We start from the raw sequence: 5407 nt of genomic DNA, 5'->3' as shown, positions 1-5407 counted from the left end.
TACCTGGTATCTGTCTAGAAAATTATCCATTCAATACAGATTTTCCAGTATTGTTGAATATAAGCTTTTGTAGTAGGATCTGATTATTTTCTGAATTTCCTCAGATTCTCTTGTTATGTCTTACTTTTCATTTCTGATTTGTTAATTTGGATTCCCTGTGCCCTCTGGTTACCCAGGCCAAGCGTTTAGTATCTATCTTGTTGATTTTCTCAAAAAACCAGCTCCAACTTTTGTTGATTCTTTGTATATTCCTTTTCTGTTTCTACTTGGTTGATTTCCGCCCTGAGTTTAATACAATTTCCTGCCTTCTACTCTTCTTGGGTGCATTTGCTTCTTTTAGTTCTAGAGGTTTTAGGTGTTCTGTCAAGGTGCTAACGTATGCTCTCTCTCCAATTTCTTTTTGAGCTGTGAGTTTTCCTCTTAGCACTGCTTTCATTGTGTTCCATAAGTTTGGGTACGTTGTACCTTCATTTTCATTAAATCCAAAAAAGTCTTTAATTTATTTCTTTATTTCTTCCATGACCAAGTTATCATTGAGTAGAGTGTTATTCAGCTTCCATGGATACGTGAGCTTTCTGTCACTATTGTTGTCATTGAAAACAAGCCTTAATCATGGTAATCTGATAGGATGCATGCAATTATTTCAATCTTATATCTGTTGAGGTCTGTTTTGTGATCAATTATATGGTCAGTTCTGGAGAAGGTACCATGAGGTTGTAAGAAGAAGGTATATTCTTTTGTTTTAGGATGAAATGTTCTATTAATATCTGTTAAGTCCATTTGGTTCATAACTTAGGTTAGTTTCTCTATGTCTCTGTTTAATTTCTGTTTCTATGAGCTGTCCATTGATGAAAGTGGGGTGTTGAAATCTCCCACTGTTATTGTGTGACATGCAATATATGCTTTGAGCTTTAGTAAGGTTTCTTTTATGAATGCAAGTGCCCTTGCATTTGGAGCATAGATATTCAGACTGAGAGTTCATCTTGTTGGACTTTTCCTTCGATGAATATGAACTGTCCTTCCTTATCTTTTCTGAAAACTTTTAGTTGAAAGTTGATTTTATTCGATATGAGAATGGCTACTACAGCTTTTTTCTTTGGACCATTTGCTTGGGAAATTATTTTCCAGCAATTTACTCTGAGGTAATGTCTGTCATTGTCACTTATGCGGGTTTCCTGTTTGCAGCAAATGCTGAGTCCTCTTTAAGTATGCACTCTGTTTGTCCATGTCTTTTTATTAGAGAAGTGAGTCCATTGATATTAAGAGATATTAAAAAATAGGATTGTTGTTTCCTATTATTTTTTGTTGTTAGAGGTGGAATTATATTTGTGTATTTCTCTTCCTTTGGTTTTGTTGCAAGAAGATTACTTTTGTGCTTTTTCTAGGGTTAGGTTTCCTCCTTGTGTTTGAGTTTATGATCTTCGTAGTGAAAAGAGAATTATACGAATTCTAGGTTTAGAAATATGAAAATTAAAAGAATAAACCCCAAAAGGCCACAGACCCAGGGATAAGCCCTAGAGCCAGGACTAGCAGGCCATAAAGATAAAGGAGCACAGGAAACACTGTCCAGGCAGGACTGACAAGCCATAAAGAAAAGGAATGCAGGAACCAGCCTGAGTTAATGGGACTGATTCATGGGACGTCTGACAGAAAGACATCTCCCCCCAGCTCACTCAGGGCCGTCCTCCAGACCCTGATATGCCCCTGACTTCTAACACATACTCTTTCTGCTTTGTTCTCACTGCCATGTTTGAATGAGCCAATTGTATGCAACCACACCAAAACCCCCTAGCCTTCTCTATATAACCCTCTGACTTTTGAGTTTCGGGGCCGACACCTCTGTCTCCTGCTCGGGATATGTGTCGGCCCGGAGATCTCTGTAATAGGTCTCCGTAATAAACCTCGCCTTTGCTTATTACATCCAAAATGGTCTCTCTGTGTCTGGGGTCCGCGATTTCCCAAGACTTGAGTAAGGGTCTCTCTGCGTGGGATTTTTCATAATGGGGGCTCGTCCGGGATCTCCGTGACGACCCCAGACTCCGAAGACCCCTTGGAGGTGAGTTGGATGTTTGTCTGAGTGTTTCTGTGAGAGCGGCGCCGCAATTGTCAGTCTGTGTCTGTCTCTGTTTTGGTTCCGCCGTGTGTGTGTATATATGTGTGTCTCGGTACCTGTGAAGTCTCACTCTGTACTTAGAGAGTGGACGTGGAGTCTCACTCTGGTCAGTGCTTAGAGAGTGGACGTGGAGTCTCACTCTGGTCAGTGCTTAGAGAGTGGAAGTGGAGTCTCACTCTGGTCAGTACTTAGAGAGTGGACGTGGAGTCTCACTCTGGTCAGTGCTTAGAGAGTGGACGTGGAGTCTCACTCTGGTCAGTGCTTAGAGAGTGGACGTGGAGTCTCACTCTGGTCAGTGCTTAGAGAGTGGACGTGGAATCTCACTCTGGTCAGTGCTTAGAGAGTGGACGTGGAGTCTCACTCTGGTCAGTGCTTAGAGAGTGGACGTGGAGTCTCACTCTGGTCAGTGCTTAGAGAGTGGACGTGGAGTCTCACTCTGGTCAGTGCTTAGAGAGTGGAAGTGGAATACGTGTTAGTGTCTGTTGTCTGTATTCTGTTTCTGTGTTTGGTATCCCAGAAGCAGCTAAGGTTAAGCTGCAGTTTGGGCCAGGTACTGAAGGTACCAGGCATCTGTTAAAATTGGTTATAGGATGCTTTGTCTTGGTCTTGTTTGTCTGGTTTGTTTTCTGTGGTATTGTCGAGTGTCTTTTTGGCTTTTGTTTCGTTTTTGAATTTTGGACTGACGACTGTGTTTGAATTTGGACTGACGACTGTGTTTGAAATCATGAAACTGTTTGCTTTGTTCGTCAAAGAGTTTTACTTGGTCCTCTTGGTGCTTAAGTTAAAAGTTAAAAATAATTTGCTTGAGAGAAATTGTTTTCTGCCAGGGAGTTTTGTCTTTCTCTCTTGGGCCTCCTCCCCAAGGAGAGATGCCCCTCCCTTTACTCCCCTTGATCAGCCTAGCTGCTGTTAACAGTTGTGTAAACAGACATTAACAAAAACCTTTAGGACAAAACCGCTCGTAAATAAAAAAGTTCCCCAGATTAGGCCTCCGGTATGAAACAAGTATAGTGAGTAAGAAACTTAATTTTATGGACCCCGCTCTAGTGGAGGTGTGTTGGTTGATGGCCAACGTTAATTTTTTAAAAACATAGTGTTTTATCTGTGCTTGTGCTCCCAACACACAGTAGGGGGGAGCAAAATTAGCTGCGGAGCTGCTGCAGCGAGCATGGGGACTTCTCAAGTCTCACCCAATTTTTCTGGCTCTTCAGGAGCTGTTTAAAAGGAAAAGGCTTAAGATAAAAAGAAACACTATAGAGAGATTTCTTAGTGAATTGCTACACCTTGGTTCGCTATCTCTGGGAATCTCACGGTAGACAGCTGTGATAAGCTGGGGAAGATTTAAATTTTGCCTGGGAACAAGGAATCTTAAAGGCGGAGTTTCAGCCGGTATGGCACTTAGTGCGCAGCTGCCTAAAAGATCAGAAATGCTGTCAACAGCCTATAAAAAAGGGACAGGCTGTGTTAGAAATGCTACAGGAAGAATGATCTAAAAAGACTGAGAGTGCGGTGGGGGAAGACTCTAAAGAAAACAAGAACAAGAAAGGAATTTCTGCTTTTAGTGGCCAGACCTTCAACTCTTGCTCACAGAAAGAGAGTGCTCATTAAGAAAAGTTCTTTAGGGAGCCTGCCTTATCTGCTGGCCCTATTCCAAGAGAGGAGTCAGTCTCCAGCATTAAGTTACTTTTCTCACTGGTCATCATTAGCATGGAGAATGCCTTTGATCCTATCCTCACAGCAGCCAGTTCCTGCCCCTGTGGTCAAAATGTCCCAGGTTGGGGGACAGAGAAGCCCCTAAAATAGTTCCAAAAAATCTACAACAAACTGTAAAGAACTTTGTTTTGTTTTGCCAGTCAAAATTTAGAATTCAGGCTTTGGCTGTGGCCAAGGTCAGGAATAATGTTTTCTTTTCCATGGGCCTTTAGCCCACTGAGACAGTTTGGTGAAGGACTACTACTGCAGTCCTGATATTCAGAGACATGGAGAGAGCTATAGTTTTTTTTTATTATTAAAGGTTGGTACTATAGTATTAACAATCTCCTTATTAGATGTAAGAGACAAGAAGCCCCAGGTAAACTGGTTACAATTCTTTTGTCAGCTGCTTAGAATCTAACACCCAGGTTCTAACGTCTCTCCATCCTTTTGTTATTAGTTGTTACTGGAAGCCTAGTGCCATTTAGAGGATGGGTCTCTTGAGCGATAAAGCCACTGAGCTGGCACTAAAGGAAGGTACTCCTTAAGAGAAAATCTAAGTCCAGAGAGACAACCGGTAACAGATAGAATGCCCCTCTGCTCACTTTTCTGTTTCACAGACACAAGGTCTTTTTGTCCCAAGAAAGCCTCCTGGCTTAGCTGTGTGACTAAATGCTATTTGCCCTCTTCAGTGGACCTCTATTCTCAAGATTCTCTTGTTTTCTCACCATCCCATTTGAGATGCTTGTTAGTAACTGTTACAGGTCTTCTTTACCACCGAGGAAAGACAGAATCCTACTAGAGGCCAGAAAAAGTGTTCCAGAGATGGATGGAAGGCCCTCACTTCTGCCTGCTCTTTTCAGACGCCTAAAGGTAGGGAGTGCCAGGTCTGCCGCCAGGCTCCAAGGGTGGGTCTCTGAGGGGCTAAAAAATGCCCCACCAATCTGGCTAAGATAAGAAAAGGATATAAAGAGAATGTTACAGAAATTCAAAGGGTTAAGTTAAGTTGCTGAGAGGTAGTACAAGTTACAGAGAAAGAGGTAAAAAGAACAGAAAGCTAGAAAAAAAAGAGACAAAAAGAAGAGGAAGTTAGAGAGATAAAGAGAGATAAAAGACAAGAGAGGAACATATACTGGCCACAGTAGTTAGGGAACCTAGGAAGATAGTATCTGGCAACAGAAGAGAATTCCTGACTAAAGATCAGTGTGCCTAATACGAAGAAAAAGGACATTGAGTCAGGGACTGCCCCAGAAAGAACAAGAGGGGACACTGGAGAGCCTCTTGGTGCTGGCTATGCACAGAGATAGAAGGGAAGCCTGCCCAGTTGTTTTGTGGATACAGGGACCCAATGCTCTGTGCTCCTATGCTCCAGTGGGCCAGTATCCAAAGACCTTGAGTACAAGGAGCTACTGGCAACGAATAATACTTATGGACTGCCCGAAGAACAGTGGACCTTGGCGTGGGCCGGGTAACCCACCCACTAATTCATGGTCATCCCTGACTGCCCCTATCCCTTGCTCATGAGAAAATTGCTCTCCAAATAGGCTTGCATGGGCTAAAATGGCTAGATGAGGCCATGTGTATACATATCTATAGACTGTG

The 5407-nt window shown here is 42.5% G+C and overlaps 1 long non-coding RNA gene across 1 annotated transcript; it reads left to right on the top strand.

The window, feature by feature from the left end:
• The first annotated feature begins 1728 nt into the window (after positions 1-1728).
• Positions 1729-4499, top strand: LOC148006405 (uncharacterized). The gene is made up of 2 exons (XR_015684167.1): positions 1729-2056; positions 3683-4499. It is a non-coding gene; the product is annotated as an uncharacterized LOC148006405 (long non-coding RNA).
• Positions 4500-5407: the final 908 nt, after the last annotated feature.

The sequence above is a fragment of the Rattus norvegicus genome, chromosome 3, assembly GCF_021556685.1.
Source record: "Rattus norvegicus strain SHRSP/BbbUtx chromosome 3, alternate assembly SHRSP_T2T, whole genome shotgun sequence".
In the NCBI taxonomy this organism is placed as follows: domain Eukaryota; kingdom Metazoa; phylum Chordata; class Mammalia; order Rodentia; family Muridae; genus Rattus; species Rattus norvegicus.
This window is presented reverse-complemented; position numbering and strand designations above follow the sequence as displayed.